Source organism: Pogona vitticeps, chromosome 4 (assembly GCF_051106095.1).
Source record: "Pogona vitticeps strain Pit_001003342236 chromosome 4, PviZW2.1, whole genome shotgun sequence".
Classification (NCBI taxonomy): domain Eukaryota; kingdom Metazoa; phylum Chordata; class Lepidosauria; order Squamata; family Agamidae; genus Pogona; species Pogona vitticeps.
The window spans coordinates 100,284,601-100,300,361 of record NC_135786.1 but is presented as its reverse complement, the minus strand read 5'-3'; the positions used below and the strand labels follow the sequence as shown (position 1 = coordinate 100,300,361).

At 41.8% G+C, this 15,761-nt stretch overlaps 1 long non-coding RNA gene across 1 annotated transcript in view; it reads left to right on the top strand.

Moving 5' to 3' along the window:
• The window catches only part of LOC140706704 (uncharacterized), a 56,739-nt gene extending 40,978 nt beyond the window's left edge, over window positions 1-15,761 (top strand). Inside the window, exon 3 of the long non-coding RNA XR_012086522.2 lies at window positions 1-15,761. This exon is cut by the window's left edge and continues 12,597 nt beyond it. This is a non-coding gene — a long non-coding RNA (uncharacterized LOC140706704).

Genomic DNA, 15,761 nt, shown 5'->3' with positions numbered 1-15,761 from the left:
CTCTGTACCCAGGAAATGTCTGGCAGGCAAGGAGCATGACTTGGAACTCTTCATGCTACTTGAGAAGATGTGCAGTGCACCTATCACAGCTCCCTAAAAGACAAGGTGGGCTTGTAGAAGTTGCCATCAGCATGGGGCACCTTAAACCATGCAGATTCACCATCATCTTGGCCAGTGGTTGGCTGGTGGTCGAATAGCCCAAGGAAAGGTAGAAACTGAGAGCTGGAAAGATTTACAGGAGGGAGAGCATTTTGAAGTGCCCCAGACAGATATTATTTTCTGAGACAGGTGGAAAGGAAAAACGGATGCCAGCTGGTACTGATAAAAGTGCTGGTGTTAAAGAAGGGCCCAGGACAGAAATCTGGCAACCTGTGCTGATATGGCAGCATCTTACATATTGGCAGAGAGAGAAAAAAGACTATCAACAAAAATGACACTAAAAGAGGACACAGATTTTCACACATTTTCCACTTGCAAATTTAGAAACACTTAACAGAATCTGAACAGCAACACAGGCTATTTCCCTAGTAGGGAACACTGTGGCCGGGCCACTAGTGTGTCTGTACAGTCTGCTTTGCAACTACTACCAACTGATGAGCATCGTAGAGGCCCTCATTGATGTGCCTCAGGTTTATTTTTGTTAACCAGACTTCAGATAGAAGACTGTCCTTTGCTAAATAGGATGCATTGCCATCCTATCTGCCATGGCTTAAAGCTGGGAATTGCCCAAGAGTGTACTGTGGCTGTCAGGATTAGGTTTATTCATATGGAAGGGGGAATTGTAACACCACTGTGGTATAAAACAGATAAAGACAACAACAAGAAGGTCTAAAGGATGATGCACAAAATCTACTATAATTCACTAGTACTGCTTGCACTTCAGCCATTTTTATTTCTGTTTTAGAAGGCCAGCTATCACCTCTTGAGTGAGGTATGTCAAAGCCTACAGTAAAACAGGCCCCTCACATGGGAATGGAGTAGGAGAGGAGGGTGATATTATTGTGAGGTGAAGCTTGAAGCCTGTCAAAATACTTGAAAAGAAAAAGAAAAAGAAAGAAAAAAGAAAAGAAAAGAAGGAGCAGTAGTACATGCCAAGAATTAATGATTTTTGGAGGGAAGGGGGAAGAAAAATAATAGAATGGTAAAAAAATGCTATCCTGTCAGAATGATGGTCAAATTTGTTCTCAGGAAATAGGTTTTGTGAGTAAGCATGAAATGTATTGCAGTTGTACACACAGGGCACCTTAAGCTTTTACAAGGTAAAAAGAGAAAGGAGACTAGGCAGATGGCTTCTGGATTTGGTAAGTAATTAAATCTGTAACCTCAATTTGTTTAAAAGGGAGGAGGATTGGAAGAAAAAAAAAGCGCTCTCAGGCTCAGGAAGCCATCTCATTGTATCTTTTCTGAACTAAGAGTATGGTCTTGAACTGTTATTATGATTATTTTGGTTTCTTCAGCTCATCCCAGCAAAATACCTGCACATAACACAATGTCTCAAATTGACAGGATTATCCAGCCGCACGGCTGCTTGCTGAGTGAACTCCCTCAAAAAAAGAGAGAGAAAGCCTTTGTTTCCATAGGCAACTGAGTTATTCGGCACTCTGGATCAAATGCGTCCAGATTTACTGTCATGCCCCTGAGGTAAACCAATTGCCTGGTGCATTACGTAAAGAGCAAAAGGCCCTGGTGGGAAGAATCGGTCTGGGTAAACGACCTGAACAGCGTGAACTCAGGGCAACTGGAAGTTGCTTGGAAAAAGATAACCTGAGTAGTATAGGGGATAAAAGTTCTCTTGGAAAATGCTCACGTAACATCTCTGTGAGAATGGCTAAGGCTTGTTCTCTGTAAGCTTTGAAATCAGTCTAGGGGCATAGCAGTAGGAATGGAAAGTACACTCCCTGTACTCCTCAGTCTTCTTGATTTAGGCTATCTTGACATGATGAGATGGCACAAGGAGGCACTTTCAAGCCCCATGAGATTCCTTGCCTCCAGCCAAGACAGAGTCAAACAGCTCTTCTCTTGACCTCCATGGTCCTTGTAATTTGCATAAGATATCTAAAGTGTCTTTTCTTTTTGAGAAGCAAAGCATACACACAGAGCAAGCATGGAAGGATTGGCTGATGGTTGCAGAAAGTATCAACAACTCATATTGTGCTTCAGATTCTTCAGTAAAGCACCAGCCATCCTAATTTCATGCAATTTGCACACTTACACAATTGCACATGTGGTTTGTATTGTGTAATTTTGCACAAAATGGCAAATTTTGTGCAAAATATTGTTGTTATCAAAGTGCAGCAAGTTGAACCAGAGAACTGCCTGCCATTATCTCCTTGAGTAAAATGCTACAGTTCCACATCTTTTTCTGTAAGGAAAAGTGACAGTTTATATTCTTGCTCACAGAAAATCACTCATGTGACTTTCCTTCCTCTCCCCCGCTTCAGGACTATCCACAATGAGATGGTCACATTAAATTATATGCAGGAACAATAAAAGGAATAGAGTCCAAAAGGGGGAAAACAAACTTCAGAAGTTAACCAGATTTTACATGTTTCCTCTCCTTCAGTGATTTGCTCTGAGTACAAATTTATACAGGACTCAAAATCAAACAAGGCCCGACCAATGAGAGTGGTGCAAAGTATCAGTTTTACTGAAGGGAAATATGGGCTGGCTCAGGGTGAAAAGAACTTTTGTCTGAAGCGGCAACAATTGGAACCACATTAGCTATATTGCAGAGGTTGTTATAAGCAGTGTGGGGGGGGGCTATGGCAGTGGCAGCTGTCTACTGCCTGAGCTTCCTTCAACTGCCACCAGCAGCAGCCATTTTGTCTTTGCTACCACCTATTTCATATCATTTCCAAGGACTACCCTTCTTACAACACTCACTGGTGAGAAGGAGAGAGGCAGACACACTTTCCCTCTCTTGTTCTTGTTGTTTACTTGTTAAGTCATGTGACCCCATGGACCAGAGCATGCCAGGCCTTCCTGTCTTCCACTGCCTCCTGGAGTTTGGTCAAATTCATGTTGGTCACTTCGATGACACTGCCCAACCATCTCATCCTCTGTCATCCCCTTCTCCTCTTGCCTTCACACTTTCCCAACATCAGGGTCTTTTCTAGGGAGTCTTCCCTTTTCATGAGATGGCCAAAGTATTAGAGCCTCAGCTTCAGGATCTGTCCTTCCAGTGAATACTCAGGGTTGATTTCCTTCAGAATAGATAGGTTTGTTCTTGCAGTCCAGGAGACTCTTAAGAGTCTCCTCCAGCACCACAATTCAAAAGCATCAATTCTTCAGTGGTCAGCTTTCTTTATGGTCCAGCTCTCACTTCCATACATCACTACTGGAAAAACCATAGTTTTGACTATGTGGACCTTTGTCGGCAAGGTGATGTCTCTGCTTTTTAAGATGCTCTCTAGGTTTGTCATCACTTTCCTCCCAAGAAGCAGTCATTGTTTAATTTCGTGGCTGCTGTCACAATCTGCAGTTATCATGGAGCACAAGAAGGTAAAATCTGTCACTGCCTCCATATCGTCCCCTTCTATTTGCCAGGAGGTGATGGGACCACTGGCCATGATCTTAGATTTTTTTGATGTTGAGCTTTAGACCATTTTTGTGCTCTTCTCTTTCACCCTCATTAAGAGGTTCTGTAATTCCTCCTCACTTTCTGCCATCAAAGTGGTATCATCTGCATATAGGAGGTTGCTGATATTTCTTCCAGCAATCTTAATTCTGGCTTGGGATTCATACAGTCCAGGCTTTCGCAGGATGCATTCTGCAAATAAGTTGCATAAGCAGGGAGACAATATACAGCCTTGTTGTACTCCTTTCCCAATTTTGAACTTATCAGTTGTTCCATATCCAGTTCTAACTGTTGCTTCCTGTCCCACATATAGATTTCACAGGAGATAGATAAGGTGGTCAGGCACTCCCATTTCTTTAAGGACTTGCCATAGTTTGTTATGGTCCACACAGTCAAAGGCTTTTGTGTAGTCAATGAAGCAGAAGTAGATGTTTTTCTGGAATTCTCTGGCTTTCTCCATAATCCAGCTCATTTTAGCAATTTGGTCTAGTTCCTCTGCCTCTTCGAAATCCAGCTTGCACTTCTGGGAGTACTCAGTCCACATATTGCTGAAGCCTACTTTGTAGGATTTTGAGCATAACCTTGCTACCGTGTGAAATGAGTGCAATTAGTTGGAGCATTCTTTGGCACTGCCCTTCTTTGGGATTGGGATGTAGACTGATCTTTTCCAATCCTCTGGCCACTGCTGAGTTTTCCAAACTGGCATATTGAGTGTAACACTTTAACAGTACTATCTATTAATATTTTAAATGGTTCAACTGGAATGCCATCACCTCCACTGGCCTTGTTGTTAGACAGGCTTTCTGCATTCTTGTCACCTCTTCTTGATGTCTTCTGCTTCTGTAAGGTCCCTACCATTTTTGTTCTTTATCATGTCCATCTTTGCACAAGATGTTCCTCTAATATCTCCAATTTTCTTGAACAGATCTCTGTTTTTCCCTTTCTATTATTTTCCTCTATATCTTTGCACTGATCATTTAAGAATACCCTCTTGTCTCTCCTTGTTATTCTTTTGAAGTCTGCATTCCATTTTTTGTAACCTTCCCTATCTCCCTTGCATTTTGTTTCTCTTCTCTGCTATTTGTAAGGCCTTGCTTTCTTGCATTTCCTTTTCTTTGGGATGTTTTTTCTTGCTGCCTACTTCACACTGTTATGGGCCTCCATCCATAGTTCTTCAGGAAATCTGTCCACCAAATTGAGTTCCTTAAATCTGTTCTTGACTTCCACTATGTATTCGTAAGGGATTTGGTTTAAATTATGCCTGACTAGCCCAGTGTTTTTTCCTATTTTCTTCAGTTTAAGTTTGAATTTTGCTATAAGAAGCTGATGATCAGAGCCACAATCCGCTCCAGGTCTTGTTTTAGCTGACTGTATAGAGCGTCTTCATCTTTGGCTGCAGGGAATACAATCAATCTGATTTCAGTATTGCCCATCTGGTGATGTCCATGTGTAGAGTCACCTCTTGTGTTTTTGGAAAAGAGTGTTTGTGATGACCAGCTTGTTCTCATGACAAAACTCTATTAGACTTTGCCGTGCTTCATTTTGAACTCCAAGGCCAAACTTACGTGTTGATCCTTTTATCTCGTGACTCCCTTCTTTAGCATTCCAGTCCCCTAGAATGAAAAAAACATCTTTCTTTGGTGTCAGTTCTAGAAGGTGTTGTAAGTCTTCATAGAATTGGTCAGTTTCAGCCTCTTCAGCATGAGTAGTTGATGCATAAACTTGGATTACTGTGATGTTGAAAGGTCTGCCTTGGATTCGTATTGAAATAATTCTATTGTTTTTGAGATTGTATCCCAATACAACTTTTCCCACTCTTTTGTTGACTATGAGGGCTACTCCATTTCTTCTACAGGATACTTGCCCACAATAGTAGATATTATAATCGTCTGAATTGAATTCGCCCATTCCCGACCATTTTAGTTCATTGATTCCCAGAATGTCAATGCTTATTCTTGCCATCTCCTGTTTGACCACATCCAGCTTACCAAGATTCATAGATCTTACATTCCAGGTTCCTATGCAGTATTTTTCTTTGCAGCATTGGACTTTCCTTTCACTTCCAGGCACGTCCACAGCGGAGTGTCCTTTCGCCTTTGGCCCAACCACTTCATTAGCTCTGGAGGTACTTGTACTTGTCCTCTGCTCTTCCTCAGTAGCATGTTGGACACCTTCCAACCTAAGGGGCCCGTCTTCCAGCGTCATAACTTTTAGCCGTTTGTTTCTATCCATGGAATTTTCTTGGCAAAAATACTGGAGTGACTTGCTAGTTCCTGTGCCAGGTGGATTGTGTTTAGTCAGAATTCTCCACTATGATCTGTCCGTCTTGAGTGTCCCTGCACGGCATAGCCCATAGCTTCTCTGAGTTACTCAAGCCCCCTCGCCATGACAAGACAGCAGTCCGTGTAGGGGCTTCCCTCTCTACGACCTGCTTACTCAGTCTATTCCTTGGCTAGCTCTGGGAATTATGTCTCATCCATGAGGTGGAGAAATTGTGAGAATGAGGGACTAAAGGTATTGTCCATGCACAGAGAATGTTTTGGTCACTTTTCCAAGTTACGCTTGAGAGTTCAAGGTGTCTTCTGATATGGCCAAGGTATTCTTATCTGTGCTATGAATGGAGAGTGAGATTTGATTTCACATCAGTTTGAAAGGGAAGGCACTCTACATTTCATTGGATGAAGATGAACGAGTGACAATGCTGTTTCATTTTGGTTTTGATCAGAATTTAGCAAAATTCTAAAATATTATGATGTGAGACAGCAGTGACAGATTTTCTCTTTCTTGTCCATTAAGGGGGGCAGTATTTACGGTATTTACTTAGTGTGTAGAATCAGGTTGTTGGCTAGGTGCTCTTAAGGCTTGGCAATTGTTGAACTGAAAAAAGGAGTAGGCTTGGTTTTCTTTGCACCACTCACATTGCAAGGGCCTTGTTTGATTTTGAGCCTTGTATGAATTTGCACTCAGAGCAAATCACTGAAGGAGAGGAAACATGTAAAACCTGGTTATCTTCTGAAGCTTTTCACTAAAAGATACCCAAGGAGATGTATTTGAACTGAAGAGATCAATTGGTCAGAGACAGTGATCTAAGGGAAGGAATGGTGAAAGAATCAAAAGGATGAAAGAATACAGAAGTTAGGAAAGCCCAAGGAGAAATGAGCAAAATAAAGGCTTCAAGAAAACAGTTTACATGGGGATTAGTAGGGAATAATATCATTCTGTAGCAAGCTCTCCCACCACCTATGGTGAGAAGAAAATCAGTGCTGGTCCATCACATTCCCCCACCCTAATTGTCCCTTTCATGTCGTTGTCTTCTCTCTTCCTAACCCCATTCATGTTGCTGCTCTACCTCTCCTTGGCTTGTTCTGATGACTGAAGTCATCATATCTGTTCAGAGAGTCAGCTGAGCTAAAAAGCCTGGCTCTGAGGTGGTCCTTAGAGCACCATGGGTGAAATCATTCAGGAAAATGAAACCTTCCCTTGCCATCACAGAAAGGACCTCTGCCTCCTTACTGGCCCTCCTCTTCTGGTGTGGTAAAAGATCTCTGAGGAGTTAAAAAAAAAAGGATGGGTGGCTATTTCAAAAAGTGTTGTCAGCCATTTTCCTGTTGTTGGCATTTACCATACCAAGTCAGAAGAGCCAGTGACACTGGGCAGTGCAGTTTCCTACACGTCACACTTGGAGTGCTACCAGGGATTCACACAGGAGGCCCTAGCAGGCGATGGGGAGCCACAAAAAAGGGAAAAGAGGCAACAGGGCTGAGAAAACAGGAAATGCAGAGCAAGACAGGAAGGAGGCATGTAGGTGTGGGCATATCTTTTTCCAGATGGAATTCTAAATCACCAAATATTTGAAGCCAGTTATATAATCAAAAAGGTGACTTGGAAGAAAATATTGAGAGACATGTGTGTAGTTCAGTAACAATAACACAGCTTTCTTTTCCCTTTCAGGACATTTTCTTTCTACTTCAGTCATTTTGCACAAGGAGAATGTTTATACTTTTGTTTGTTTGCTTAACAGGCATCTTCAGGACTGTAAAATTAGTTCGAAGTCAGCCGTGGTAAAGTGAGATGAGTAAGTGAGGAAGCTAGGGTAAAAACTGTGCTTCTCAAGGCAGAAATCAAAAATAATTACTCGTGAATAGAAAACTCCAGGTGGACAGAGTTTTGTATTCCAGATCTATGCCATCCCTTGCAGTTAATATTAAAGCTTTTCAAGGTCAGGAATGACAGACTGGTAATGATGAGCCCGTGGTAGGCTTATGTTAAAACTTGTCCCTGATGTTCAGGTTAATCTTTTCATTTGTGTTTTCCTCATAAATAAATACATAAAAAGACATTGTCTGTGTTGCTGCAGTAATCTCTGCCTCATAGAAAGAGAGGGAGAGAAATCCCAGGTGATCTGTTTTTCTTAGAAGAGTCTGATCCCCACCATTAAATAAATAGGAAATGTCACTAAGGTACTGCAAATAATTTTCCTGGAGTTCTTTGTTCTGAAACGCCGGAAATGGCATAATCTAGCGGGAAGCTCTCCTGCACGATCTACACTGAAATGGGTTGGAGCTTCCGTTAGATGGTTCCCACAGGTTCTAAAGAAAAGTAAATGAGAGAGAGAGAGAGAGAGAGAAGGGGGGAACTGTAGCTAGCAAGGAATACTAATCATTGCCATGTGGGAAATATAACTAAAAGATAGGTTGAAGCACTGCCCGCTTGTTTCATTACAAATATTCATAGCCTTATTGGTTTAATATTTAAATTGCAGATTTGCTTCCCAAACGATACCTCAGTCTATTTTTTAAAAAGTATTTGATTATATCATGTGATACTGTATTTGTAATGCCTTATTTTTCTTCTGCTGCTTCTCAAAGATCTGCTTTCTCCTACAGCATAACAGTCCCAACTGTTTACATTTCTATCATGTCCTTAATTCATTAAAAAAAAAAAAACAGTAGAGTTCTCATTTTTCATCTCTTTGGAACTTCCTCCGACAAGAGGCTAGTCTGGTCCCATCTTTGCTGTCCTTCTTCAAGCAGGAAAAGGTCTTTCTCCTCAGGCAAGCTTTCCTTGAGTGACTGAGTGAGGGTTTTAAATGGATTGTTGTATGTTACTGCTTTGCATGTGTTTAGGTGTTGCCATTTTTGGGTGTGTGTGTGTGGTATTTGTTCCTTTTGTATTTGTATATAGAATATCGTTAGTGGTAAAGTCTGTCTTTTAATGATGCAAGCCACTTTGGGTCTTTTTTAGGGAGAAAGATGGGGAATGAATGAATGAATGAATGAATGAATGAATGAATGAATGAATGAATAAATAAATAAATAAATAAATAAATAAATAAATAAATAATCTGAGCACTACTAAAAGCAGATTCCTATCCCTGCCTTTTCAAGACTATGTGCCCCAACTGGCAATGGTCTTCTAGAAAATTCTGTCATGTGTCCATGATAATTTTGAGCAGCAGATAGGTTTCAAAGAATCAAGGGGTGGCACTGCATGCTATGTGCTGCTAACAACAACAAAAGTTTCATGTGCCACCTTGGGCATGCAAAAGGTTTGCTACCCCTGCCTTATCTGATTCAGACTGAAGTACTGGATTTATATGCATTACTTATTTAGAGACAAGGACAGGCGTGTTTCAGATGTACCTTACATCTACAGCTGTAGAATGTCAGGTGACTGAGGGAGAAAGGTGTGGTTGGTCAAAGTTAGTGCTGGCCACTAGGTGGTGCACCTTTACCAAAGACAAAGAAGTACAAGTAGGGTGTGCATTGATGACATCATCACTGCTTTGGTTTAGAAAGATTTCACTCCAAAAATATCCCCAAAGTGCATGTGTTTCCCCACTTGTTTCTTTCTTAGTATCATCATCAGTTGCTAGCAACTTCTGATATGAGAATGAGTTTTTCTCTGTATCTATCTCAGGGATGACTTTCTCTCCTTCCTTCCTGCTCAAGGATGGCACCTCCCTGCGTACAAAAATACTTTACAGTTCTGAATAATGTGGGATGCCTGCCAGCACTATCAGTCCCCACCTACTGCTTCTCTGAAGGCCTCCTCTGATTGAGACGCATGTGTATACTTTGGTTACTAAATAGATTTTATCATGATGGTGTGAACAAAGCCATTCAGCAGATCATGCAAAGAAATAAAGGGGAATAAACTCAATAGGCACAGTATCACTTTTGCACCCAAGACATATTGCTGGATTGAGCAATAATCTAGGAGTGATTGTGATGCTTTGAGAAACAGCAATATTGAAACAATTCCATCTCCCTCTCTGTTCTTATTACATACCTCACCCTTCCCCACTGCATTGAGTTTATTTATCTTTAATAGAAATTCTCTCCATTGTGAGGGATTAGGATAGCCCAAGTTGACTTTCTTCTCATTTCATTTAATGTCAACTTGTTTCATCTTTCTCTTTGAGGGGAAATAAAGTACCTGAAGAGCTGGGATGGATTAGCAGCATTTTAAATACACCTTTTAAACTTGCCTTTGAAAACAAGGCCTTTACTTTTGTTACAATGGTTTGGATATATCACTCCCAATGATTGCTAACAATTGCAAGATCTGTGTCCATGCCTGCACATGAGCCTGTGTCCGTGTGTGTGTGTGTCCGTGAGTGTATGTACCGATAAGTGATAGATTCATTTACAGATATACAGATATGGTTGATATAGATATAGAGGGATACAGTAGGCTTTCTATGATCAAAAACCTGCCAGTTTAGATCAGGATTAAGGTGATGTCATCATTTGCTGTGCTGGATGGGAGCTGAAGTCCATCCCAGTAGGTAGTGTGGGTGGGTGGGTTAAAAGTAGTGTCATGTCATAGGTTGCTGGTGGCCTTGGGTCCACTAGGGGTGAAAAGATTCCTTGCTGAATTCCTTATTTCTATGATTAGGCTGTCTTTGACCTGATGGGACTCCTTGCCTACAGCTGAGAGTGAGGGAATGTGCTCGTGGTTTTTTTAACCTTGAAGTTCTGTGTGATTTGTGGAAAAGGTCTTCCTCTTAAGAAGCAAAGCATACCTGAAGAGGAAACGCAGGTGCACCAGATGGGTGTTTAGAAAGGTGTGAGCAAAGCATCCAGTGCTTCAAGTTCTTAAACAGAGCACCCATCCTAGTCATCCTAGTTTTGGGAAATTTGTACAGTTGCACAAATTCCTGGTTTAGTAGAACATTTGGGCAATACAATAAGGTTTATGCCCCTAAGCTCATATATTTTCTATTGCGACATGGTGTTTGGAGATAGAAATGTGAAGCAGACACTAGAAGAACAAGCTTAACTATTCCACTTAAAACTTATTTTCAGCTGTAGCACCGTACCACCCAACCTGTTTAATATAAAGAGTGTTGCACAAAGTGATGTGGAAAACACCAGAGTCTAACCAGGCATTGTTCAGTCTCTCCAATGCTTTTTCTCTGAGTTTGACTATAAATGTTTATTACATTTGTTCAGAAGTGCTCCCCTCAGGGCAAAAGCCATCTGCTTGTCATAGCACATTTCCCCCCCTTTTCTAGGTGTCTTGCATTTGTTTTGCAACTGATGACTGGAAAGCAAAAAGGAACTAAGATGGCAATTCTCATTGCTGAGGCATATATCTCTATGGAAATCTTAGTGAATATACGTATTAACTGTAGGGAATAAGCATACTGCACAATATTTTGTTTGACTCCCAGAGACATATTTATATGAAGTGGGCCCAGATTTTAAAAAAAGCAAGATGATATTGTTGTGATGGCACAGTCTCACATGCCAATAGCTGGTGCTAGAGGTTCTTACAAATATGAATCCTGCTGTGATAGTGCAATGAATTCATAAGTGAGTAGCAAGTGAGTAGGACCAGAACTGAAGGCAGGCACTGAAATGTTAGCAACCTTTCTACTAATCATGGTGAGTTCTAGCAACTACATGGACATGCTGCTAACAAACAGCAAGTGATGTAATGCTGGCCAGGTGGTAAACAGGAAAGAATGTAACTCCCTGGGGAGGTACAGAAGAATTGGATCGGACGTACAAATCCAAATGTTCAGGTTATGTGGTTTGCAAGTTCCTCAGATTTCAGAAGCCAGATCTTATTATTTATTTATTTGATTTTTATATTGCCTGTCTGGCTATCAAGGCCGTTCTGGGAGGTTTACGAATTCAGCAACGTCATAAACAACAATAAAGGACAAATAATCAAATGTCAACATTAAAAGCAAAAAATACAACAACAGCATAGCAAAATAATTAAAGAAAAACAAGAGCATGGCGGAGGGGTTGAAGATGTAATTGTCAAAAGCACCGCTGTATTAAGATGTTTTAAAGTCCAGAAAGGCCTGTCTGAACAACCATGTTTTAGTAGTCTCTTAAAAGTTCCCAGTGAAGGGGTCGGATGAATTTTGGGTGGGAGACTATTTCAAAGTTGTGGAGCAAATGCCGAGAAGGCCCGGTTTCTAATTGTCGTTGTCCAGTCCTCTCTCAGGGTCAAAACTCTCAACCCACCTGGCCTCAGAAGGTCGTACAGGATAGGCAGATCTAGTCAGAAGGAGGTGTTCTGCCAGGTATTGAAGTCCAAAACTGTTTAGGGCCTTATAGATTAACACCATCACCTTGAAGCTGGCACAGAAACAGCCAGGTAACCAGTGCAGGGCAGTAGAGTAGGGGAAATGTGTTGATATCTCTTTACCCGCTCAATAGTCTGATCACCATGTTCTGAACCTGTTGACATTTCTGTAACAGATCCATGGGCAGCCCCATGTAGAGAACATTGCAGTAGTCTAATCTTCAGACTACTAATGCATGAACCAGTGTGGTGAGGGATGCAAAGTAGTGATGGAGCTGGGCAATCCACCTTAGGTGGTAATAGGCAGAGTGGACCACAGAGGCTCCATTGGTAGCATTGGGTGCAGGGGTACATCCAAGTTGCAAACCTCAGCCTTAGCAGAAAGGATGCCCCCCCCCAAAGAGAAGGAAGCACTCAGTCCACAAACACTAGGGGCACCCATCCACAGGATCCACTGCAGAAGGATGGAAGGAGAGATAGAGTTGGGTGTTGTAAAGTTCTCTATTTAATTGATCTATGGTCTGTGTTATGTAATATGATGGTTTATGAATATTAATGATGCAGAGAGGCGGAGCCGAGACAGATGTTATAAGAGGCCGAGCCTGAGTCAATATTTCAGTCAGAGTGTGAGATGAAGTGAGTTTAAGTCAGATTGAGTCACTGAGAGTCGAGTCAGGGTGTGCAAGAGAATGTGTAGTTTGGGGAATTTAGATGTGATTTACTACTGAAGATATGTATGAATCTATGTAATCAATAAACCAAAGTTTTATTTAAAAGAACTTGAAGTGTGGACCTGAGTCTTTCTGAAGTAAATGGTGATTTAGAGATCACCTGGTGGCAGCAAGTATAAAAGTGTGAGGTTTGTTTACCTTTGTGTGCTCAGAGGCTTGAAGGTCAAGCAAGGGGCATGAGGGTGGATGTCACAGGTGTCATCCGCATATAGGTGACACAAAGCTCCAAAACTCCTGATGACCTCATATTGTGGCCTCATATAGATATTAAACAGCACTGGGGAGATGATTGACCCCTGTGGGACCCTGCAATGGAGTGTCCAATTGGTAGACAACATCTCCCCAAGCTGTACTTTCTGGGGATGATCTTTTAGGAAGGACAGAAGCGAGGCCAAAGCCAGGCAACTGATCCCCAACCCAGAGAGCCTCCCCAGGAGGACACCATGGTTGACAGGATCAAAGACTGCTGACAGGCTGAGGAGGACCAACAAGGACATTTTGCCCTTATCAGCCTCCCTCAAAAGGTCATCTTGCAGGGTGACCAGTGCTGTCTCCATGCTGTGACATGGCCTGAATCCAGAGTGGAATGGATGAAGGACATTGGTTTCCTCTAGGAGTGCCTGTAGCTGGTTGACCACCACTCTCTCCACTACTTTGCTAATAAATGGGACATTGGCAACAGGTTTATAGTTGTTAATATCATCCACTGCCAAGATGTTTTTTTTTTTCAAATTGGCCTTATGAGCATCTCCTTGAGGGCAAGGGGCACCCTGGCCTCCATGAGAGACTCATTAATAATAGCCATAGTCCACTCTGGTGTTAGTAGTCTGGCTGCTTTTATGAGCAGGCCGAGGCCCAGCAAGTATCCAGGGAGGCCAAGCAAGTATCCAGGGAGGTCATGGTGGCCCAAGCACCCTGTTGACCTCAACTGATGTCACAGGTCATATTAAACTCACTGGGCAAGGCAGTGCAGTGGACATCTTGGCTTGATCTACTGGTAATGAAAAAAGTCCGTTTTAGATGAACATCAGGAAAAATGTTCTAACTGTTACAACAGTACAGTACTGGAACAATTTACTGCAGGAGGTGGTGAGTGCTCCAACGCTGGAGGCCATCAAGAAAATATTAGATAACTATCTGTCAGACAACTACACTTTATTTTGGATTCTTGCATTAAGTAGCCCAAATGGCCTTATAGGCCCCTTCCAACTCCATTATTATATGATTCTGTGGTCAGCAGGCTTGATCATCTCCCTTTTCAGCAGATTTTTCTACAGCAAAAAATCTACCCTGTTTCCTGGAAAATAAAACCTAACCTGAAAATAAGCCCTAGTGTGATTGTTCAGGATGCTCGTAATATAAGCCCTACCCCAAAAATAAACCCCAGTTAAGTGAAACCCCGCCCTCTACCCTTGTGTAGCAACCTGAAGAAGATGACATGACTGTATTTGAATAAATGTAGATGGTTGTACATGAAAAAAATATATAAAACATCCCCTGAAAATAAGCCCTAATGTGTTTTTGGAGCAAAAAATAATATGACCCTGTCTTATTTTCAGGGAAACATGGTAGTATTATCTCTGTTTCCCAATTGATGAAAATGGACCATCAGTTTCTGTCCCTTGGTGTGTGTGTCCTACCCTTTATCCTCCTCTGAAGCTACTGCACATTTTGGAAGGAAGGAAAAGGGGAACATGATAGATAGACAGTGTGTATGCACGTTTTTTCCCCCATGTGCACATGCTTACACACATGCACACACTCAAACTCACACATAATTCTTTGGTATTCATGCCATGAAAAAAGGAACAGGCTGGAAATCCTTTTCACCTTAGTTTTCATACTTAGAAAAACACAATGTTGTCAGAGGCATGGCATTTATCACAAAGATCAAGCTATTAGCTCTGTACCATCCGAAACATCTTTATTGTGGTGGAGAATTTTTACAGACAAAAAAGGACAGCTTTCTGTAATGCACTTTTGTCTTCACAAGGATGGAAATAGTTATCACCTAACAGCTATTATTAAGAATCTGGCACTCTTTCTGGCTTAAAGACTTACCATGATCCCTCATGAATTCTGGTTATGTTTTGCACATTTAAAAACAACTAGTATAGGGGCTAAAGCAGGGGTGAGCCAAAAGTTTTCAGCGGACATATTTCAGCTCAAAATGGGAAACTGGCGGATAGCCCAGCTGTGGTCTTATCTTGATGTTGGGGCGCTCACTACCTTGGTGCATGCGCTTGTAATCTCAAGATTAGACCACTGTAATGCGCTTTACGTGGGGCTGCCTTTGAGGCTGTTGCGGAAACTCCAGGTGGTGCAGAATGCAGCGGCCAGACCTCAGTGGAGTGAAAAAATACCACCACATCTCACCCACCCTGGCCGCATTACATTGGCTGCCCATCCGGTTCCGCATCGACCAAAGTGTTGATGCTTACGTATAAAGCCCTAAACGCCTACTCCCACCAAGATCTACTCGTCTCACTCATGCGAGCCAGGAGGTGAGGCTGAGGAGCCTAATGCCGAGGGAGGCCCGGAAGGAAAAGACAAGAAATTGGGCCTTCTCGGCGGTGGCTCCTCGCCTCTGGAACAATCTACCCCCTGAGATTTGTGCGGCTCCCTTGCTGGGTATCTTTAAAAATCAACTAAAAACATGGATGTTCTGGCAGGCCTTCCCCCCAGCTAATTCCTGATCTCCCCTTTTTCTCCTCCCCCCCATTGTTTGTCCCCATCTTGTTGAAATGTCTTTTATGTAAAAATTGTTTTATATATACCCCTATTGTGTATTTTTATGTTGTAAGCCGCCTAGAGTGGTCTTAACTGACTAGATAGGTGGGATATTAAATAAATAAATAAATAAATAAATAAATAAATAAATAAATAAATAAATAAATAAATAAATA